The 22,715-nt window shown below is 52.0% G+C and overlaps 1 pseudogene; it reads right to left on the bottom strand.

Moving 5' to 3' along the window:
• Positions 1-996: 996 nt before the first annotated feature.
• On the bottom strand, positions 997-22,679 carry LOC141989664 (uncharacterized; annotated as a pseudogene).
• Between the last annotated feature and the right edge of the window lie 36 nt (positions 22,680-22,715).

Raw genomic sequence — 22,715 nt, forward strand, 5'->3', positions numbered from 1 at the left:
AAGCCGGGGGGCGTTGGCGTCTGGGGGGCTACTGTTTTGGGGCATCGGAAGCAGGGGGGTTGCCAGCGGTTGTGCTCCGGGTCGGGCCAGGCCCCTCGCCCTCCACAGCATCCTCCATCATCTGCTTGTACTGGTGCTGGAAGAAGCCGAACTGGGAAGGAGACAAAGAGGGGAGATGGTGAGAGGCAGACAGAGACAGGCTCATGGCGGAGGATGGGGAGAGACAGGCTGTGGGAACCTACGAAGGAAAGACCCTTGCCCCTTCTCCACCAGCTGGGAGAGCTACAGGCCCCGCCCCCAGGGTGATGGGCGGTGGGGGAGGGGTCCAAGCGCTGCCCCACTCACCTTGCAGAGGGCTGCAGTGATGAGAGCCAGCAGGATCAGGCCCCCACGCTGCTGCCCACGATAATGGGCAGGTAGTTATAGCCCACGAAGCGCTCCACCACCGTCTGCACCTGGGGGAGAGGAGCTGTGAGATGGGGACCCAGGAGTCCTGACACTATCACACCAGACCCCACTTCCTCCCAGAGCAGGGACAGGACCCAGGAGTCCTGGCTCCCAGCTCTAACCACTAGCCAATGCTCTCTCTATCCCGGGCACAGGCACTCTGGTACCTGGCGCTGGACGATTCCCTCCTTCTGGGTGTATTTCTGCTCCTCGTATTCAATCCAGGCCTCGCTCACCAGACTCACTTTCTGCTGCTGAGTCTGGAACAGAGAAATTCACCATCCCTGACCAGAAATGACACAAACCAGCCCGGAGCTTCAACCCGGAGGGACCCAGAGCAATTTACGGGCTGTTCACACAGGGGCAATCCCTTGCCCAGCACTGAGATGCAGCAGTCCTCAGGGGTGAGGTGTGGGGGCTGTTCACATGGGGGGGGAATCCCTCACCCAGTGCTGAGAGGCAGAGGCAGTTCTCGTACCTGGGAGACCCACTGGAAGCTGATGTTCCCTTTGATCATAAACTCCAGCAGTTGCTGCATTTCCAGGGAGGTGATTCTGCACCGGATCTTCTTACAGGTGGCCACGGAGAAGTCCTGGGTGCAGAAGGATATCGCCGGGTGAGACAGGGGGCATGCAGGGGCTCAGCATGGTCATGAGGGTCTGGGTCTGTCTATAGCACGGGGCCCTGTCCCTCCCCCAGCCCAGCCCCGCATGCACGGTCTGTGTTAGCGCAGAGGGGAAGGGGCTGGTGGGATCCGCACTGGCCTGTACTCACCAGCAGGGGGCGCTCGCTCATCCACATCACAAAGTCCTTTGAACCCGGGGTTCCAGCCTCAATTACACACTGAGCCAGCTGGGGCTGGGGAGGGAGAGAGACACGGTGTTAATAGGGGCAGGAATGGGACATGGGACCTTTCACCTCTACAGAGCCCCAGCGCAGGGGGCTGGCTGGCTCAGGAGCTGGGGAAGGGGCAGCAGTGAATGTAACCTGATAAGGGCCAGTGTGGTGTACTGATAAGAAAAAAGCCGGGCTGGTCCGGTCCGGTCTGCTGTACCAGAAAGCTATTTATAGCCGGCACGGCATACCGGAAAGACACCGTACCGCCCCCAGCTCCTCCATGGAGCTGAGCCTCCTCCAGCTCGTCACATACAGCAGCAGCCCTGCCGGAGGAGATGCAGCTCTGTGGAAGCGTAGGGGGCTGGGAGGGGCAGCGGGGAAAGGAGCAGATGCTGGTAGCTCCTCCGGATGCTGTACCGCTCCCAGCCCCCTCTCCCCTCAGGTAACGGGGATGGGGAGGGGAAAAGCGTGGGGATCCTGGGCTGGGGACAGGGCAGAGTCACAGGGAGGGTCATGTGGGGAGGTGACGTGCCCCCACCCCCAATACTGGGAAAAATTAATTTTACTTTCACCACTGGGAAGGGGTCTTCCCCCCCAGGCAGCCTGTCCCAGCAGGGGGCGCTGTAGGGCCGAGCAGGCGTCACTGGGCCCATCTCACACACACAAGGGCAGGGAGAGGCAGGTACCTTGGAGGGGACGACCTCAGAGGCATCCCACACCCCGGCCCCGCTCAGCTCCACGGGGAACTGGAACGTGACTGAGGGGGGGACACTTCACTGCCGCAGGTTCTTGACCTGAAAGAAACAGACTCGCTACAGGGCACTGCAGGAAGAGAACCCAGGAGATCTGATCCCCAGCCCCCGCTCTGACCCTCAGACCCCACTCCCCTGCCAGAGCTGGGGATAGAACCCAGGAGTCCTGGCTCCCTGCTGCCAGCCTCACCTTGTACTGATGTGTCACTGGCACACTTGCCCCTGCCTCCTCAGTGGACAAGTTGATGTACTTGGTTGAGTCCTTGAGGCTTGGGGAAGCAAAGGATGGAAAGAAGGAGAGAGACGAGAGTGTGATGGATGGGGCTAGAGAACGGCAATAGGTTGGGGCACTGTGCTGCAGGGAAGGGCTCAGTAGGGGGCGCTGTGCTGCAGGAAACAGGGTGAGGACTCAGTAGGGGGCGCTCTCCCTTTGCAGTCAGCGCTGATACCTATGACCAAGTCCAGCGCTAGGGAGCTCTGTGCTGCAGGGCACAGGGGGCCCAGCAGGGGGCGCTCTCCCCTCTGTCTCCGCACTAACCTACCTCGTGAGGATGATGAAGATGCCACTCTGCCATATCAAGTTGGGAATAAGAGGAACCGTGATGGCTGGTCGTATCGACAGCCTGACCGGTTCTGGAAAGCAGAATTGTCTGTACCATACTGGTGCAATGAGAATCACAGAAGCTGAGTCTTGTCTGAGCTTCATTAAAGTTCTTGGAATCAGTGGAATTGATGGTTAAGCATAATGAAGGCCAAAGATCATAGAATCATAGAATCATAGAATATCAGGGTTGGAAGGGACCCCAGAAGGTCATCTAGTCCAACCCCCTGCTTGAAGCAGGACCAATTCCCAGTTAAATCATCCCAGCCAGGGCTTTGTCAAGCCTGACCTTAAAAACCTCTAAGGAAGGAGATTCTACCACCTCCCTAGGTAACGCATTCCAGTGTTTCACCACCCTCTTAGTGAAAAAGTTTTTCCTAATATCCAATCTAAACCTCCCCCATTGCAACTTGAGACCATTACTCCTCGTTCTGTCATCTGCTACCATTGAGAACAGTCTAGAGCCATCCTCTTTGGAACCCCCTTTCAGGTAGTTGAAAGCAGCTATCAAATCCCCCCTCATTCTTCTCTTCTGCAGACTAAACAATCCCAGCTCCCTCAGCCTCTCCTCATAAGTCATGTGCTCTAGACCCCTAATCATTTTTGTTGCCCTTCGCTGGACTCTCTCCAATTTATCCACATCCTTCTTGTAGTGTGGGGCCCAAAACTGGACACAGTACTCCAGATGAGGCCTCACCAGTGTCGAATAGAGGGGAACGATCACGTCCCTCGATCTGCTCGCTATGCCCCTACTTATACATCCCAAAATGCCATTGGCCTTCTTGGCAACAAGGGCACACTGCTGACTCATATCCAGCTTCTCGTCCACTGTCACCCCTAGGTCCTTTTCCGCAGAACTGCTGCCTAGCCATTCGGTCCCTAGTCTGTAGCGGTGCATTGGATTCTTCCATCCTAAGTGTAGGACCCTGCACTTATCCTTATTGAACCTCATCAGATTTCTTTTGGCCCAACCCTCCAATTTGTCTAGGTCCTTCTGTATCCTATCCCTCCCCTCCAGCGTATCTACCACTCCTCCCAGTTTAGTATCATCTGCAAATTTGCTGAGAGTGCAATCCACACCATCCTCCAGATCATTTATGAAGATATTGAACAAAACCGGCCCCAGGACTGACCCCTGGGGCACTCCACTTGACACCGGCTGCCAACTAGACATGGAGCCATTGATCACTACCCGTTGAGCCCGACAATCTAGCCAGCTTTCTACCCACCTTATAGTGCATTCATCCAGCCCATACTTCCTTAACTTGCTGACAAGAATACTGTGGGAGACCGTGTCAAAAGCTTTGCTAAAGTCAAGAAACAATACATCCACTGCTTTCCCTTCATCCACAGAACCAGTAATCTCATCATAAAAGGCGATTAGATTAGTCAGGCATGACCTTCCCTTGGTGAATCCATGCTGACTGTTCCTGATCACTTTCCTCTCATGTAAGTGCTTCAGGATTGATCAGATCCTGAGGTTGGGGGTGAGTAAAAATATTCACATTCCTAAGAAGGAATCTGGCACCTCTTTTCTGTTCTTGTGGCAGTGGGCATCAGAGAGGAGGGAGTCTGCCAAAGGATCATGGTAAGCTCCCAGATGGCCTCATGAATAAGCAAAACTCCTCTAGCAGGCCCAGCAATATGTCAAATATGAACTAACTTATATGGATTGCCATTAACCAATTCTACCTGTGCACCTAGGCTGCCCTTTTCATAAGTTTCTGGTGCACCTTATAATTGTCAGGAACCGGGAGGATGATTCAGAGACAGTGGCCTCTGTGATGCCGGCAGGCCAGGTGCCAGCCCATGACGAGGCCCCTAAGTCTCAACTGAACACTGACCTGGAAATGAATCTGGCTCACCTGTACGAACTTTTTAAACGCAAGGCCAAAATTAGGATGGAGCTAACACCCGAGCATGCCCGTCGGCAGTTCAGAGCCCTAAGGTGGAAACCAGACGTGGCATTTTCCCGACACGCCGACCACATTGTGAAACATTGGGATGCCTGGATATCAGGAGCAAGCATTAAATCTCTAGAAGATCTGTCTCTCCTAATGCAAATGGAGCAGTTCTTAGAGGGCGTTCCTGAGGAGATAGAAAGGTACATCCTAGATGGGAAGCCCAAAACTGCAATCGAGGCGGGGGAGATCGGAGCCAAATGGGTGGAGGTGGTGGAGAAGAAGAAAGCTAGTAGCAGTTGGAGCGGATACCAGAAGGGGCAACCCGACCAGACACCCCACCATCGGGGTCAGCCCAAGGCCCCACCTTGCAAGGAGGAGCCCTCCACACAGCCAGGGAGATCCCAGATGCTTTTTTATCCCACCACCCTACTCTCCAACCACCCACCTCGCCCCAACCCACAGTCAGCTGGGCGATGCTTCAAGTGTAATGAGCTGGGGCATGTGAAGACCAACTGCCCCAAGAGCACCAGCTGACTGCAACTCATCACCCCAGGGTCCCACCAAGAGCCTTCAGGCCCAGATGCCTCACAAATACCTCCAGAGCGAAGGAAAACTGTGAGTGTGGGTGGGAGGAAGATTACTGAGTGGAGAGTCACTGGAGCACAGGTGTCAGCTATCCACCAATCCCTGGTGGACCCCAAATTCATCAACCCAGAGGCCCAAGAGATGGTGCAACCCTTTAAGGCCAACTCTTTTAACTTGCCTACAGCCAGGTTGCCTGTCCAATACAAGGGTGGGTCAGGAATACGGACTTTTGCAGTCTATGACGATTATCGCATTCCCATGCTGCCGGTAGAAGACTTAGCCAACCATGTGAGGCTAACAAAATGGATGGGGATGGTCACCCATGACCAGGCTAAACAGGCCTCTACACCTAACTCCATTCCTGAGCCTCCTACAGGGACCCAGCCAGAGCTGATGGAACCAGACCCCAGACCAGAGTCTATGACAACGGTTGTAGATCCAGTTCCTGGGACCCAGCCAGAACCAGCCCAAGGATCGGAACTGGCAGAGCCCTCAGCACCAGAGCCGTGCTTGCAACCCCACCAGAGTCAGGGGAGCCAGCTCCAAAGGGCGCCACAGAGCCTGCACCTGCAGCAGCAGCTCAACCGGCGCAAGAAGCTCAACCGGAGCCTGAAATACAACCCAGTGCACCAGCGGAGAGAGGTTCACAGTCAGCGGAGACACCCCTCGCGTCACCCGCATCACTTCCAGTGGGACCAAGCCCAAGTCCACAACCCCGTGAGGAACTGATGTCTCCAGCATCAAGGGAGCAGTTCCGGGCCGAACAGGAAGCGGATGAAAATCTTAAGGGAGCTTGGACGGTGGCACGGAGCGACCCACTGCCTCTCAGCTCGTCCAATAGGTCCAGATTTGTTGTAGAAGGACTCTTATACAAGGAAACCCTTTCTGGTGGGCACAAGGAGGACTGGCATCCCCAGAGACAGTTGGTAGTTCCAACTAAGTATAGAGGAAAGGTCTTGAACTTAGCCCACGATCACCCTAGTGGCTATGCTGGGGTGAACAGGACCAAGGACCATTTGGGGAAGTCATTTCACTGGGAGGGAATGGGCAAGGACGTTTCTACCTATGTCCGGTCTTGTGAGGTGTGCCAGAGGGTGGGAAAGCCCCAAGACCAGGTCAAAGCCCCTCTCCAGCCACTCCCCATCATTGAGGTTCCATTTCAGCGAGTAGCTGTGGATATTCTGGGTCCTTTTCCTAAGAAGACACCCAGAGGAAAGCAGTACATACTGACTTTCATGGATTTTGCCACCCGATGGCCGGAAGCAGTAGCTCTAAGCAACACCAGGGCTAAAAGCATGTGCCAGGCATTAACAGACATTTTTGCAAGGGTAGGTTGGCCCTCCGACATCCTTACGGATTCAGGAACTAACTTTCTGGCAGGGACCATGAAACATCTTTGGGAAGCTCATGGGGTGAACCACTTGGTTGCCACTCCTTACCACCCTCAAACAAATGGCCTGGTGGAGAAGTTTAATGGGAGTTTGGGGGCCATGACACGTAAATTCGTGAATGAGCACTCCAATGATTGGGACCTAGCGTTGCAGCAGTTGCTCTTTTCCCACAGGGCTGTACCACATCCCAGGTTGGGGTTTTCACCCTTTGAACTCGTTTATGGCCACAAAGTTAAGGGGCCTTTACAATTGATGAAGCAGCAACGGGAGGGAGTTACATCTTCTCCAGGAACTAACATTTTGCATTTTGTAACCAACCTGCAAAACACCCTCAAGGACTCTCTAAACCTTGCTTGAGAAAACCTACAAAATGTTCAACAAGAGCCAAAGGCCTGGTATGATAAACATGCCAGAGAGCGTTCCTTCCGAGTAGGTGACCAAGTCATGGTCCTGAAAGCGCTCCAGGCCAATAAGATGCAAGTGACATGGGAGGGGCCATTTATGGCGCCTAGGAGCTGTTAATTACCTCATAGCATTCCCAGACCCTACCCTAAAACCTAAAGTATACCATGTTAATTCTCTAAAGCCCTTTTATTCCTGAGAAATCAAGGTTCTCCAGTTTACAGCCCAGGAGAGAGACGATGCTGAGTGGCCAGAAGGAGTCTACTATGAAGGAGAAAGCAATGGTGTTGTAGAAGATGTGAGCCTTTCCATCACCCTTGGGCATAAGCAGCGACAACAAATCCAGGAGCTGTGCACCAGCTTCGCACCGATGTTTTCAGCCACCCCAGGACGGACAGAACGAGCGTACCACTCCATTGACACAGGTAATGCTTGCCCACTTAGAGCCCAACCCTACCGGGTGGCTCCTCAAGCCAAAACTGCTATAGAAAGGGAGATGAAGGACATGTTACAGATGGGTGTAATCTGCCCCTCTGAGAGTCCATGGGCCTCTCCAGTGGTTCTGCTTCCCAAACCCGATGGGGAAATTCGTTTTGCATTGACTACCATAAACTAAATGCTGTAACTCACCCAGAAAACTATCCAATGCCATGCACAGATGAACTACTGGAGAAACTGGGACATGCCCAGTTCATCTCCACCTTAGATTTAACTAAGGAGTACTGGCAAGTGCTGCTAGATGACCCCACCAAGGAAAGGTAAGACCCATGTAGAGCTGTATGAATTTAATGTGCTCCCTTTCGGACTGGAAAATACACCCGCCATCTTCCAGAGACTGGTAGATAACCTTCTGGCTGGATTGGGGTAATTTGCAGTAGCCTACCTTGACGATGTAGCTATATTCTCAGATTTATGGGCAGAACACCTGGAACACCTCCAAGCTGTCTTCCAGCGTACAAGGGAGGCAGGATTAACCGTTAAGGCCAAAAAAGGTCAAATAGGCCTAAACAGGGTAACAGGTACCTTGGACACCAGGTGGGTCAAGGAACTATCAACCCCCTACAGGCTAAAGTAAATGCTATCCAAAATTGGCTTGTCCCTATGTCACAGAAACAGGTCCAATCCTTCTTGGGCTTGGTTGGGTATTATTGACGATTTGTACCACACTACAGCCAAATTGCCACCCCACTGACAGACCTAACCAGGAAAACAGCCAAATGCCGTTCAGTTGACCGAAAAGTGTCAAAAAGCCTTTAACCAGTTTAAGGAAGCCCTTACGTCTGACCCTGCACTAAGGGCCCCGGACTTTGACCAACTTTTCGTCATAACCACAGGTGCATCCGAGCGTGGTGTAGGAGCAGTTTTAATGCAGGAAGGACCAGATCAGCAATTCCATCCTGTCGTGTTTCTCAGCCAAAAAACTGTCTGAGAGGGGAAGTCACTGGTCAGTCTCGGATAAAGAATGTTACGCCATTGTGCGTGCTCTAGAGAAGCTACGCCCATACGTTTGGGGATGGCGTTTCCACCTGCAAACCGACCATGCTGCGCTGAAGTGGCTTCACACAGTCAAAGGAACTAACAAAAAACTTCGTTGGTGGAGTTTAGCTCCTCAGGACTTTGATTTTGAAATACAACACATTTCAGGAGCCTCTAACAAAGTGGCTGATGCCCTCTCCCAGAAAGGTTTCCCAGAATCAGCTGGGTAAAAATGTCCCTGGATTCTAAGTCAATGTAGTCCTTGAAATGTGAAAAATACTGTTGAGTTCTCCATGTAATTGGTAGTAAAATTAGAGGTGCGTGTATCTTATTAACTCTGTTTCCTAAACCTCCAGGAGGAAATCCCAGCCAGTGTGGACCTGACCTGAACCAGGCTGGCCAGCACCATCTGTGATTTGGGGGGCATGTGATAAATGAAGGGGGGAGGGGTAGCTCCCTTTTATGGACACCCAGCCAGCCAGTTAGCTATAAAATCCATGTTAGTAGCTGTTCTCTACTTGCTTTACCTGTAAAGGGTTAAAAAAGCCCATAGGTAAAAAGGAAGGGAGTGAGCAACTGACCAAAAGAGCCAATGGGAGGGCTAGAACTTTTTAAAATGGGGGGGGGGGGACTTTCCCTTTGTCAGTGGTAAAGCTATGCTGTAAAAAGCTGTGAACCAGGTATGAAAATCACCAGATCATACCTAGAACTACTCAATTTGAAACCCCAGATATGTAAGTAGCTCAGGCAATGTCTAGGAAGGCGCGATTAAGTTCTCTCTTTTATTTCTGTAAGGCTTGTGGACTCCTCTGTGCTAACCCCCAAAATCCTTTTGTTTTGCTGGCAACCATTAAGCTGGACCTCAAAAAAAAAAAACATTCTTGATGCTTAATTATTAGATTTGCTCTTTTTAAATCTAGCAGTAGCCTAAGTTCCAGATGTATTTTCTTTCTTTTTGTTTTTGATAAAATTTACCTTTGTTAATAACAGGATTGGGGGTTGTGTGTCCTAAGAGGTTTGTGCAGATGTTGTTTCATTAGCTGGTGACAACAGCTAATTTCATTTCTTCTCTTTCTCAGCTCTTCCCCGGAGGGGTGGGGAAGAGGGCCTGAGGGTACCCCACAGGGAGGAATTCCCAAGTGCACCTTCCTGGGTTCAAAGCGTTTTTTTGTATTTGGGTGGTGGCAGCATCTACCCATCCAAGGTCAGAGAGAAGCTGTAACCTTGGGAGTTTAATACCAGCCTGGAGTGGCCAGTATCCATTTTTAGAATCCTTGCGGGCCCTCACCTTCTGCACTCGAAGTGCCAGAGCGGGGAATCAGCCTTGACAGAGGGCCTGAGCTTCACAAACTGTTAATTCCCCTTTTGAAAAATTGCCATTTATAGATGTGACAGTGAGGACGTGTGGCCTCCCTCTGAGGCTGACAGGGAGGGACGTCCATGCATTCCTACAGAGGGATAAAGCAGTGCTGTCCTGTCTTACACAGTAGCACAAGCCGCTTAAAGAAACACATACATGCGAAGAGCTTTCCACTTTGATTTATTTCAATAGTCACAGGTGCTTTTAACATGAGTTATTTGACCCCATCTTCCCCTCAGTCCATTTCAGTGTCTCCCAGGACACTGCATTTCTGCTGCTTGCAGATGAAGCTATGCTTTCAATTTTCACTGTTAATTTTCACTGGTTCCCGTTGCGAGGCCTGGGAGTGTCAGTTCAAAGTTTTCTTCGCTGCAGATGTGTGTTTCCAAAGTAGTAAGAACACCTAAATATCACTTTTAATCTGCGGACCACAAAGGTGGGTTTCATAATTGCTATTTTATGGGTGGGGAAACTCAGAAACAGATGCAAAATTATTTTCCCAAGGTCACACAGTGAGTGAATGCACAATGGGGCCATAGTTAAGAATATTTCTCATGGCAGTTTTTAGGGGGAAATCTGATGTGAAGAGGGCAAAGTTACAGAAATGTTACTTTAAAATATGTCCCTAGTGTCAAATAGTGCTTTGCATTTCAAGGCTGCTTCATGGAGCAGCTAATCCTGGAACCCACAAAGGGAGAGGCAATTCTTGATGAAGTGGTGAACAGTATCTGGTCCAAAAGATTAATATAGCATGATGGCTCAGTGATAGCAACCATGATGTAATTAAATTTCACAACCTTGTTGGGGGGGGGGGGAGAATACCAAAGAAACCCACCACAATAGCACTTAACTTCCAAAAGGGGAGCTACACAAAAATGAGGAGGAAATGGAAATAAAAATAAAGAGTGAAATGCCTGCAAGCTGCATGGAAACTATTTAAAAAACCGTAAGAGGCCCAAACTAAACATATACCCCAAATAAATAAATAAAAAAACCAGGGAAAAACGTGACCACTGCTAAAGAGCAGAGTAAAAAGGGTTCTTAGAGGCGAAACAGCATCCTTTAAAAATTGGAACTCAAATCCTACTGAAAAAAATAGAAAGGAACAAAAACTCTGGCAAGTCAAGTGTAAAAGTATAAGCAGGAAGGCCGAAAATGAATTTGAAGGCTAACAAGCAAAACACTAACAGCAAAAAGTTGTTTAGAAGTAGGAAGGCTGCCAAACAATCAGTGGTGCCACTGGACCATCAGGCGGCTAAGGGAGCACCCAAGGAAGACAAGGCCATTGCGGAGAAGCTAATTATTTGTATTGGTCTTCACAGCTGAGGATGTGAGGGAGATTCCCATACCTGATCCAATCTTGTTCGGTGACAAATCTGAGGAACTGTCCCACATTGAGATGTCAGAGGAGTTTTTGGAATAAATTGATAAGTTAAACAGTGATGAGTCCCCAGGACCAGATGCGATCCACCCAAGAGTTCCGGAGCAACTCAAATATGAAATCCCAGAACTCCTAACTGTGGTACATAACCTATTATAACGTCCCAGGACTTGACCTCAGGCTTACACATCCCCAAACAGCTGTCACATCCTGGCTTCCACCCAATGGCTATTGAAGTCAAGTGGGCTGAAAAGCTACTGGGGTTATAGGCATCACCCACGAGCGCTCTGACTGGAGTACTGCCCAGCTCCGCTGATTGGTCCTCCTACGCTATTTAAGCCAGGAGGCAGAACAGGACATTTGTCTGAGCAACAAGGTCGTTTCCTGTTGTGGCTGCATTGGACCCTGCTTGTGCCTACCTCCTGCACTCATCCCTGCTCCTGGCTTCACTCTTGTTCCCACCATGCTCCTGCTCTGTCCTTGATCCTTGTGTCTCCTCCTGCCCTTATGCCTCACCTCCAATCCTCAGTGACCCGTCCTGGCTTTGACCCCATCCTCTGACTCCTGATCCTGGCTCTGGAATTTGGCATCCGACCTTGGCTCTGACCTTCAGCTTCAATTCCTAGTTCTGACTCTGGCTTGACCCCTGGCTCTGGTAACTGGTAGTTGACTGGTTGATCCTTGGCTTCGTTCCCCAACCTGGATGCCTGCTCCACCCACTAGATCTCACTCCTGCTCTTCTAGGCCCGGCCACCTACACTCCACTCCATAACACCTATCTGTTAAATCAGCCTCTGTAGCGGAAGACTGGAGGATAGCTAATTTAACATTTTTATTTTTATTTTTTAAAGAAAAGGCTCTAGAGGTGATCCAGGCAATTACAGGCTGGTAAGCCTAACTTCAGTACCAGACACATTGGTCAAAACTATAGTAAAGCACAGAATTATCAGACGCACACATGAGCGTGAATTGATGGGGAAGAGTCAATGTGGTTTTTGTAAAGGGAAATCACGCCTCACCAATCTATTAGAATTCTTTGAGGGAGTCACCAAGCATGTGGACAAGGGTGACCCAGTTGATATAGTGTACAGTAACTCCTCACTTAAAGTTGTCCTGGTTAACGTTGTTACATTGCTGATCAATTAGGAAACATGCTCATTTAAAGTTGCACAATGCTCCCTTATAATGTCATTTGGCAGCCGCCTGCTTTGTCCACTGCTTGCAGGAAGAGCAGCCCGTTGCAGCGAGCTGGTGGGGGCTTGAAACCAGAGTGGACCGACAGTTCCCCTAAATTCCCTGTGCAGCAGCCACCCAGCATGCTATCCATTGCCGGCAGTTCAGCTGTCCCTCCCCCCGACTGCCATGTGCTGCTCCTGCCCTCTGCCTTGGAGCTGCTCCCAGGAGCCTCCTACTTGCTGTGTGTGCGTGGGGCGGGGGCGGGAAGAGGGATGATAATGTCAGGATGTGTTCCCTCCCTGCTACTTTACCCCATTTCCACAGAGCGGGGGGAGGGGGGAGAGACACAACAAGGCTCAGGACAGAGGGAGCTTGCTGGCAGTAGCTGCTGTCTCAACTTGCTGATCTACTTAAAAAGGCAATGTACTTAGAGTGGCGTCAGTGTACTTAAAGGGGCAATGTGCATCTCTCTCATACACAGGGTGTGTGTCTCTGTCTCTCTCTGCCATGCTGCCTCCCCTCCCTTGTAGGGTGTGAGGCTACATTAACAACAATGTGTTAACCCTTGAGAGCTCAGCCGAGTGCTAGCTCATCATTGAGCAGTAAGGCATTCCCTGGGAAATATCCACCCTCTGACTTCACCACCTCAACCAAGCTTCACAATCATTACTGTTGTGCACAGTATTAACTAACTTTTATATACAGTATTTTGTCTGACCAAAAAAAAGTTCCCTGGAACCTAACTCCCCCTATTTATATTAATTCTTATAGGGAACTTGGATTTGCTTAAAGTAGCATTTTTCAGAAACATAACTACAACGTTAAGTGAGGAGTTACTGTACTTGGACTTTCAGAAAGCCTTTGACAAGTTCCCACACCAAAGGCTGTTAAGCAAACTAAGTAAGTCATGGGACAAGAGGGAAGGTCCTCTCCTGGATCAGTAAGTGATTAAAAGACAGGAAACAAAGGGTAAACATAAATGGTCAGTTTTCCCAGTGGAGAGAGGTTAAACAACAGGGTCCCCCAAAGATCTGTCCTGGGACCAGTGCTGTTCAACATATTCATAAATGATCTGGAAAAAAAGACGAAACATTGAGGGGGCAAAGTTTGCAGAGGATACAAAGTTATTCAAGGTAGTCAAGTCCAAAACCGACTCTGAAGGGATCTCAAAAAACTGGGTGACTGAGGAACAAAATGGCAGATTGAATTCAATTTTGGTAAGTGCAAAGTAACGTGCACATTGGAAAACATAATCCCAACTGTATGTACAAAGTGATGGAGTGTGCACCCCAAAACAGATCACCAGACTCCATAATGGGACACACTGGTGCACCCCAAGACAACAATCCCAAAACACGAGGAAATGGCTGCAAGACATGCAGGTAGGTGAACAATCAATCCATGTAACAACCATCACTCAGTGAAGTTAGGCAGGCAGACAGACACACGAACATTGAGTTCAGGGAAAAGGAACCAGAAAACTAACAGAAGGCAGGAAGCAATTATCAGGAAGACCCCCTCTCATAAATATAAACGGGAGGGTAAACACCTTTAAAATCCCTCCTGGCCAGAGGAAAAACCCTTTCACCTGTAAAGGATTAAGAAGCTCGGATAACCTCCCTGGCACCTGACCAAAATGACCAATGAGGAGACAAGATATTTTCAAAGATGGGGAGAGGGAGAAACAAAGGCTCTGTGTGTGTGTGTGATGCTTTTGCCAGGAACAGAACAGGAATGGAGTCTTAGAACTTAGTAAGTAATCTAGCTAGGTATGCGTTAGATTATGATTCCTTTAAATGGCTGAGAAAGTAAGCTGTGCTGAATAGAATGGATATTCCTGGTTTTGTGTCTTTTTGTAACTTACGGTTTTGCCTAGACGGATTCTCTATGTTTTGAATCTAATTACCCTGTAGGGTATTTACCATCCTGATTTTACAGAGGTGATTCTTTTTACTTCTATTAAAATTCTTCTTTTAAGAAACAATGCTTTTTCATTGTTCTTAAGATCCAAGGGTTTGGGTCTGTGTTCACCTATGCAAATTGGTGAGGATTTTTATCAAACCTTCCCCAGGAAAGGGGGTGTAACGTTTGGGAGGCTTTTTGGGGGAAAAAAGACGTTTCCAAACGGGCTCTTTCCTGCTAATATACTGGTTAGATGTTTGGTGGTGGCAGCAAAAGTCCAAGGGCAAAAGGTAAAATAGTTGGTACCTTGGGGAAGTTTTAACCTAAGCTGGTGAAAGTAAGCTTAGGAGGTTTTCATGCAGGTCCCCACATCTGTACCCTAGAGTTCAGAGTGGGGAAGGAACCTTGACACCAGCCCTCCCCCGCATAAGCACACAGGGTCCATATTAACTGTTACCACTCAAGAAAGAGATCTTGGAATCATCAGGGCTAGTTCTCAGTCACAGCTGCAGGTGTAGAACAGCCTAAAGGATCAGTAACTGCGACTGATAACAATTTGCTACCTCTGCACCAGAAGATGGGAAACGCGAGAGGTAGCAAATACTGGTAGCAAATTCCTACAGATAGCAGTTTCTCACGCTATAGGGTACGAGAAACTGCTGTCTGTAGGAATTTGCTACATCACCTAGCAGTTTTTTTTACAATCCTTTATTTATGAGAAACTTCTATAGGTAGCAAATTCCTACAGATAGCAGTTTCTTGTATTATACCCGCCGCTGCTTCCTCCCGGCAGCGATTTCCTGCCTCTGCTGCTGTTTCTCTCTCCCCTTGAGCCGCCTCTCCATCTCTCTCTTCCTCCTGGGCTCTGGGGCTGCAGATGGGGACTCGCCCCTGTGCGCACGCAGTGCAGGACTGGGAGCAACTCTGCGCAAATTATCTGCTTAGCAAACCAGATAATCACCTGATTGAGGGGGTAGGAACAGGAAGGTTCCTGTGCTATTACAGCCCCCCCCCCCCCCCCAGGGCACCACCCACTGCACTTAGGGAAGGGAGGGGGAAATTGGGATTAACTCTTTACATCACCTCCCAGATATTCTCAAATAGCCCTTATCAGTGAGATCAGCTGTCAGCATGGGATACACCCTTGGCCAGGGCAGAGGATGAGGGGCACACTGGAGTACAGAAGAGGACACCAGAGCCACTCAAGACTTCATCCTTATGGATGAACAAGGACAAATGGACACGGTCACTCAGGGGATCCCTCATCTCCAGGACAGTGCTGCCGGACGGAATGTTGGGGACCTGACGGTTCCGTCGCACTAGAGCGGAATGTTGGGGGCCTGAGAGTTCCACAACAGATTGTGAGGGAGGAGCAGCTGAATGGGATGCCCAGGGAAAGGGCCCATCTCTCAGTATCTGCCCTGGAGGTAGCAGAGGAAGCAAGGAATGTAAGAAACCCCATTCCCCTCCCAGCCCGTCCCTTAGTGTGGACATTTGTGCATTGGATCTGGACTGTGACCTGACAGAAGAGGGTAGCAGTGTGGCACTGCTCACCCCGTATGGTACAGATCAATACTGCACAGGAATTGACCCACAAAAGGGACAAGATTGGCCTCACAGACACACTTGATCTCCACCCCCACCCACCTTTAGGATAGCGTGAAGAAAAGAATTACATTCTATCAGAAAAAAAAAAAAAACACAACTTCACGTTCAAGCTGAATTTTTAACAACCCAGACTGCACAAGAACAAAATGGCTCTTGCAAAAATAAGAGGTAGAAAAGAAACTCACTATCCGCCCCACTCCTCCGCCACACCAGAAGTCCTGTTCTGAGCTCTGAATGACGCTTACCTCCACATTTATTTCTCAGGCCTGTCTCTGCTGTGGATCTTCTGATGAATAACAAAGTACATCCTGGGACTAAAGCTCTTCCATCAATTGGGGCGTTTATAGGTAGCCCCCCATGTGCATTCTCTGGTACCTACTAAGCTCCGAGCTGAGACAGAAGCTCTGGCTACAGTTGGGGCATTTATAGTGTCTCTCCACTGCATGGGTTCTCTGTCTAAAGAGCCCAGAGTGATCACAGTAGCATCTCCCAGAATTGGGTCACCTGTCGGGTTTACTCCTGGGCGTGGGTCCTCAGATGCCTGCTAAAATTTGGCCAGCCACTAAAGCTCTTCCCACAGTGGGGACATTTATAGGGTCTCTCTCCTGTGTGGATCCTCTGGTGGACAACAAGGCTGGAACTCACACTGAAGCTCTTCCCACACTCATCACATCTATAGGGCCGGTTCCCGGTGTGGGTTCTCAGATGCTGGGCATGGGTGGAGCGCTGACTAAAGCCCTTCCCGCAATGGACACACTTGTAGGGTCGCTCGCCAGCGTGGATACGCTCATGCCGTGTCAGGACAGAGGGATCGCTGAAACACTTCCCGCAGTGGGCGCATTTGTGCGGTCGGTCCCCCGTGTGGATCCGCTCATGCTTGATCAGAACTGAGCGATCGGCGAAGGCCTTCCCACAGTGGGGGCATTTGTAAGGTCACTCCCCTCTGTGGATCCTCCTGTGTTGAATAAGCACAGAGCGGTGTTCGAAGCTCTTTTCACATTTGGGGCATTTATAAGGTCTCTCACCCATGTGGACCCTCTGATGGTCCATCAGCGAGGAGCTGTGGCAAAACACTTTCCCACAGAAAGGGCATTTGTAGGGTTTCATGCCTGTTTGAATCCTCTGGTGCTCTAGGAGGTTGGAGGCCTGAGCAAAGCTCTTCCGGCACTCATCACACCTGTAGAGTTTCTCGCCTGTGTGGGTCCTGCGGTGTGTGATCAGGCTCGAGCTATGCCCAAAGCTCTTCCCACACTGGGCACACCCGTAGGGTCGCTCCCCCGTGTGGCTCCTCTGATGGCGAAAGAGCTTAGAGCTGTCGGCAAAACTCTTCTCACACTGGAGGCATTTGTAGGGTCGCTCCCCCGTGTGGGTTCGCTGGTGCCTCCTTAGGGTCGAGCTCTGCTTAAAGCTTTTCCTGCAGTCAGAACATTTATGGGGATTTTCTTCCATGAGGACAGGGGTTGTCTCTACTCTGGGATTGGGGGGCGGGGGGTTTCCTCTCTGCTGCCGACCAGCCCCGCGCTGCGCCAGGCTGGTGTCTCTCCGGCTCAGGGCTTGGGCTCTCCCCGCGAGGGGCTGTGCGGCTCCGGGCTCCAAGTCCCGGCCTGACGGGGATTCCCTTCTCTGTTCTCACCTTCGGGGCAGGAGGAAAACGCCGCACAGCTGATCTAGAAACCCCCCTGCGACTGCTGCCCCAGGGCGGGCTCGGCTGGGGGGGCCCTGCTGGGCTCAGGGGCACCGACCCCCCCGCGCGGCTCCACAGCTGGCTGGGGGCGGGGGGGGGGTCTCCCCGGTCCCAGCCGCGTTTCGGCTCCGAGCCCCCCGCCCCTGCCACCACGTCCTCCAGGCAGCGATTTCCTGCCTCGGCCTCTCCCCGGCACCCCCACTCACCGCCCGCCCGGCCGGCCGGGCCGAGCCCTTCCGGGGCCCGCGGGCTGCAGACTGGGACTCGCCCCCTCACGGCGCTGCGAGCCACGCTCGGAACCCAGGCGTCCGGGGCGCTGCCGCGCTCCCACCTTGCTCCCGACCTGCCCTATCACAGCCCCGTTATGGCACCACGTGCCCCGGGAAAGGGCGGAGTTCGGATTAACCCTTCCCTGCCCACACGGTCGGCGCAAGGCTCTGGCGAGGGTGGGAAAGAGCGATAGCCGAGGCATTAGCGAGCTGCCCCGGCATGCTTGGCCGCCACCCGGGGGGCACTGGCGGGCAGCCAGCCCTTGTGGCGGGGAGCCCCGGCCGGGATCTCATCCAAGGCCTCAGCCCGATGGATGTTCCAGCACCAATGGACACAGTCCCACAGGGATCCCTTCGCCCAAGGACAGTGCAGCTGGGCGAGATGTTGGGACCCTGAAGGTTCTGTGGCAGCTGGGCAGAATCTTGGGGTGCCTGAAGGTTCCAAAGCAGCTGCACAGAATGTTGGGCCTCTGAGGGTTCTGAAGCAGCTGGATGGAATGTTGGGGCCCTCAGGGTTCTGAGGCAGTGTTGAGTGAGAAGCAAACTTGATTCCACAGGAAGGGGTTTCATGTTGCCTGAGACTTTGCCCTGGGGTGGGGGGTTCCTATTGAGGCTCTGAGGAGGGGATGGTGGAAGCCCACCATCAATGAATCAATGAATGCTCAGCAGAAGGGGTATGCATTAGGTAGGAAAGGCAACTATTAGTACTCAGCAGATGGGGCTAACAAATTTTTATTCAGGCAAAACACTCAGCAAGTTGTGATCAACTACTTACAAGTGGGAAGCTCATTAGGACGACTGCAGTCACTTCCAGCATCAGACAATGCAGCTTCAACTTCCCTTTGTTACACAAACTTATCATTTTTTACCTTTTCTTATAGATGTGTATTAGTCTCTCATTTCCATGTCAACTCTCCTCCCCCATCAGTACAAATTTAGTGTTAGTTCAAACGGATCTTTTCTTGTTCTCACCGCCATGATTGCTCTGCAGTTTCTTACACATACATAGCTCAGCTTCTGCTGTTAAAAGTTATCAGAACAAACTCTTAAAATCCACAGCAGGCTTCTGCCTACATATGCCTTCGTTCCCAAAGGGCTCTAGTTCACGTTTTATTATTTTGGTTTTGTATTGTGACCACCTCTCTTGTTTCTAGTGGAATGTCTATGTTTTTCCTAAATAAACCTTTTGTTTTATTATAAGTGCTCACCAGTGCTATGCGAGCAGTGAGGTAAGGTCAGACTCGTAAATGGGGGTACAGAGGATCTGGGATTTCTGTGAGTAACCAGTGTCAGGGGCTAGATGTCACTAGGGGGATGCTTCAAGGAGACTACAGTGCACCTCTTGTTTACCTGCAAAGTAAAGACAGGGCTGGCATAGCTCAGAGGAGAGTGTTTGGTGGCTGAGCAACGTAACTGGGTAGACTTAATTTTTGAGTGTAGACCTAGATTTAGGAAGAAAAAAAATCAACTGGAGAACTCCAAAATGGGGAGCACTGGCTAACAGTAATACAACTGAAAAGCATCTGCAATTACAGTGGATCACAGATTGGACATGAGTCAATACAATACAGACTAATATCGTTCTGGGGCGTATTAACAGGAGTGTTCTACGTAAGACATGAGAGGTAGCTGCTCTACTCAGCGCTGGTGGGGCCTCAGCTGGATACTGGGTCCAGTTCTGGGCGCCGCACTTTCGGAGAGATGTGGACAAACTGGAGAGAATCCAGAGGAGAGCAACAAAAATGATCAAAGGGTTAGAAAACCTGATCTATGAGGGAAAGAAACTGAGCATATTTAGTCTTTACAAAAGAAGACGGGAGGGGAGGCCCTAATAACATTTTTCAAATATAGCAAGGGCTGTGATAAAGAGGACAGTGATCATTTGTTCTCCACGTTCACCAGCGGCAAGATAAGAAGTAATCAGCTCAGTTTGCAGCCAGGGAGATGTAGGTTAGATATTGGGGGAAAAGTCTTTCTAACTCTCAGGCTAGTTAAGCTCTGGATCAGGCTTCCAAGGGAGGCTGTGGCCTCCCTGTCTTGGAATTGTGGATGAAGAGCTTGGACAAACACCGGTCAGGGATGGTCTAGGCTCAGGGGCAGCAGGTTGGTGGAAATTTTGGTGGTGCCCAGAACGCCCAGAGCCTGCCCCCCCCCACCCCACCCCAAGTCCCACCACCACCATCTGCCTAAGGCTCTGGGAGGGATTTTGGGTCAGGGGGAGGGGGTCTGGGCTGCAGGCTCTGGGATGGAGTTTCGGTGCTGGGTGCAGTCTCCAGGCTGGGGCAGGGGGTGGAGGTGCAGGACCGGGTGAGGGGTGCAGGCTCTGGTAGGGAGTTTAGGGGCAGGAGGGGTGTGTAGGAAGCGGAAGGGGACGCAGGCTCTGAGAGGGAGTTTGGGTGCTGGCTGCAGGCTCTGGGCTGGGGCTGCAGGAGGGGATGAGGGGTGCAGGCTCTGGAATGGAGTTTGGGGGCAGAAGGGGGGTGTGGAAAGCAGGAGGGGGTGCAGGCTCTGGGTGGGGCGGGTGCAGCGCTGACCTGGGGCTCCTAGGCAGGGTGGGCCAGGGGGCCTCCGCATGCTGCTACCCCCAGGCACTGCCCCCCACAGCTTCCTATTGGCCGCAGGGGCGCTTGGGGCGGGGAGCAGCGTGCATAGACACAGATTCCCCCCCCGCCCCAGGGAGAAGGCGACAGCCATGTGGAGCGAGCAGGCAGGAAGCCCCTCAGCTCCGATGCGCTGCCCGTGATGGGTGGGGGCCCTGGACCGTTTGAAATCGCCCAGGGGACGCACAGGTGGTGGAAAACCTGGGGGTGGAAGGCGGGGCCGAGAGACCCGGCCTCGAACATTCCTGGAGCCGGGCCCCAGGCCAGGAATATTCCTGGTGCCCAGGCACCACGACCCCACAGAACTTGCCCCCCATGGCTAGGCTTGGTCCTTCCTCAGCGCAGGGGGCTGGACTAGATGAGCTCAGGAGGTCCCTTCCAGGCCTACTTTTCTAGGACAGGAATGAATGGCGACGCTGCGTTGCTCCCCGGGGCTCCAAAGACGGTTTCGGATGAGAAGAACCTCTACTGGAAGGACCTTGCCTGATACATCCTGGGATCGTGTTTGCCTTTTGCCTGGCCACAGGACATTGGGGCTCTTCGGTATCCTAGCAATGGTGTTTATAAAACTAAAAGGTTAGGAAAGTAATGAAATACTCTCCCCACTCTAACCAGTAGACCCCACATCCTCCCAGAGCTGGGAATGGAGCCCAGTCATCCTGACTCCCAGCTCCTCCTCTAACCCACTAGACCCCACTCCCACAGCAGCGAACAGAATCCAGGTGTCTTGATTCCCAACACCCTATTTTAATACACTAGACCCCACTTCGCTCCCAGTGCAGGAAATAAAACTCAGGAGTCCCAACGTTCATCCCTCCCGCTGTTCTATCCCATTAGACCCCACTCTCTTACTATAATTGAGAATAGAAACCAGGAGTCCTGACAATCCAAGAGCCCTGCTCTCTCCCTGGTCTGAGCTCCAAATAAAGCTTTCTTCTAAATTTACTTCTCGGGCCCATCCTGGGTATGTCTCTTCAGAGGTCTTGTGAAATTTGGCCAGTCACTAAAGCGCTTCCCACAGTTAGGACATTTATTGGGTCACTCCCCTGTGTGGATCCTCTGGTGCATAACAAGTCTGGAGCGAACACTGAAGCTCTTCCCACATTCATTGCACGTATAGGGTCGCTCCCCTGTGTGGGTCCGCTGGTGCTGCGTGTGGTTGGACCTCTGGCTAAAGCTCTTCCCGCAGATGACACAGTTGTAGGGTCGCTCACCGGTGTGGACCCGCCGATGGCCTGTCAGCGAGGAGCTATGGCAGAACATTCTCCCGCAGTCAGGGCATTTGTAGGGTTTCACGCCCGTGTGGATCCTCTGATGCTCCAGGAGGTTGGAGGTCTGAGCAAAGTTCTTCCCGCACTCATCACACCTGTAGGGTTTCTCACCTGTGTGCGCCCTGCAGTGCTTCATCAAGCTCGAGCTTTGCCCAAAGCTCTTCCCGCACTGGGCACACGTGTAGGGTCGCTCCCCCGTGTGGCTCCTCTGATGGCGAAGGAGGTTGGAGGGGTCAGCAAAGCTCTTCCCGCACTGGGTGCACATGCAGGGTCGCTCCCCCGTGTGGCTCCTGTGATGGCGAAGGAGGCTGGAGCTGTCGGCAAAACTCTTCCCGCACTGGGGGCATTTGTAGGGTCGCTCTCCTGTGTGGGTTCTCTGGTGCTCTAGGAGCTTGGCGCTGTCGGCAAAACTCTTCCCGCACTCACACCCGTAGGGTCGCTCCCCCGTGTGGCTCCTCTGATGGCGAAGGAGCTTAGAGCTGTCGGCAAAACTCTTCTCACACTGGAGGCATTTGTAGGGTCGCTCCCCCGTGTGGGTTCGCTGGTGCCTCCTTAGGGTCGAGCTCTGCTTAAAGCTTTTCCTGCAGTCAGAACATTTATGGGGTTTTTCTTCCATGAGGACAGGGGTCGCCTCTACTCTGGGATTGGGGGGCGGGGGGTTTCCTCTCTGCTGCCGACCAGCCCCGCGCTGCGCCAGGCTGGTGTCTCTCCGGCTCAGGGCTTGGGCTCTCCCCGCGAGGGGCTGTGCGGCTCCGGGCTCCAAGTCCCGGCCTGACGGGGATTCCCTTCTCTGTTCTCACCTTCGGGGCAGGAGGAAAACGCCGCACAGCTGATCTAGAAACCCCCCTGCGACTGCTGCCCCAGGGCGGGCTCGGCTGGGGGGGCCCTGCTGGGCTCAGGGGCACCGACCCCCCCGCGCGGCTCCACAGCTGGCTGGGGGCGGGGGGGGGGTCTCCCCGGTCCCAGCCGCGTTTCGGCTCCGAGCCCCCCGCCCCTGCCACCACGTCCTCCAGGCAGCGATTTCCTGCCTCGGCCTCTCCCCGGCGCCCCCACTCACCGCCCGCCCGGC

Source organism: Natator depressus, chromosome 6, assembly GCF_965152275.1.
Source record: "Natator depressus isolate rNatDep1 chromosome 6, rNatDep2.hap1, whole genome shotgun sequence".
Lineage (NCBI taxonomy): Eukaryota > Metazoa > Chordata > Testudines > Cheloniidae > Natator > Natator depressus.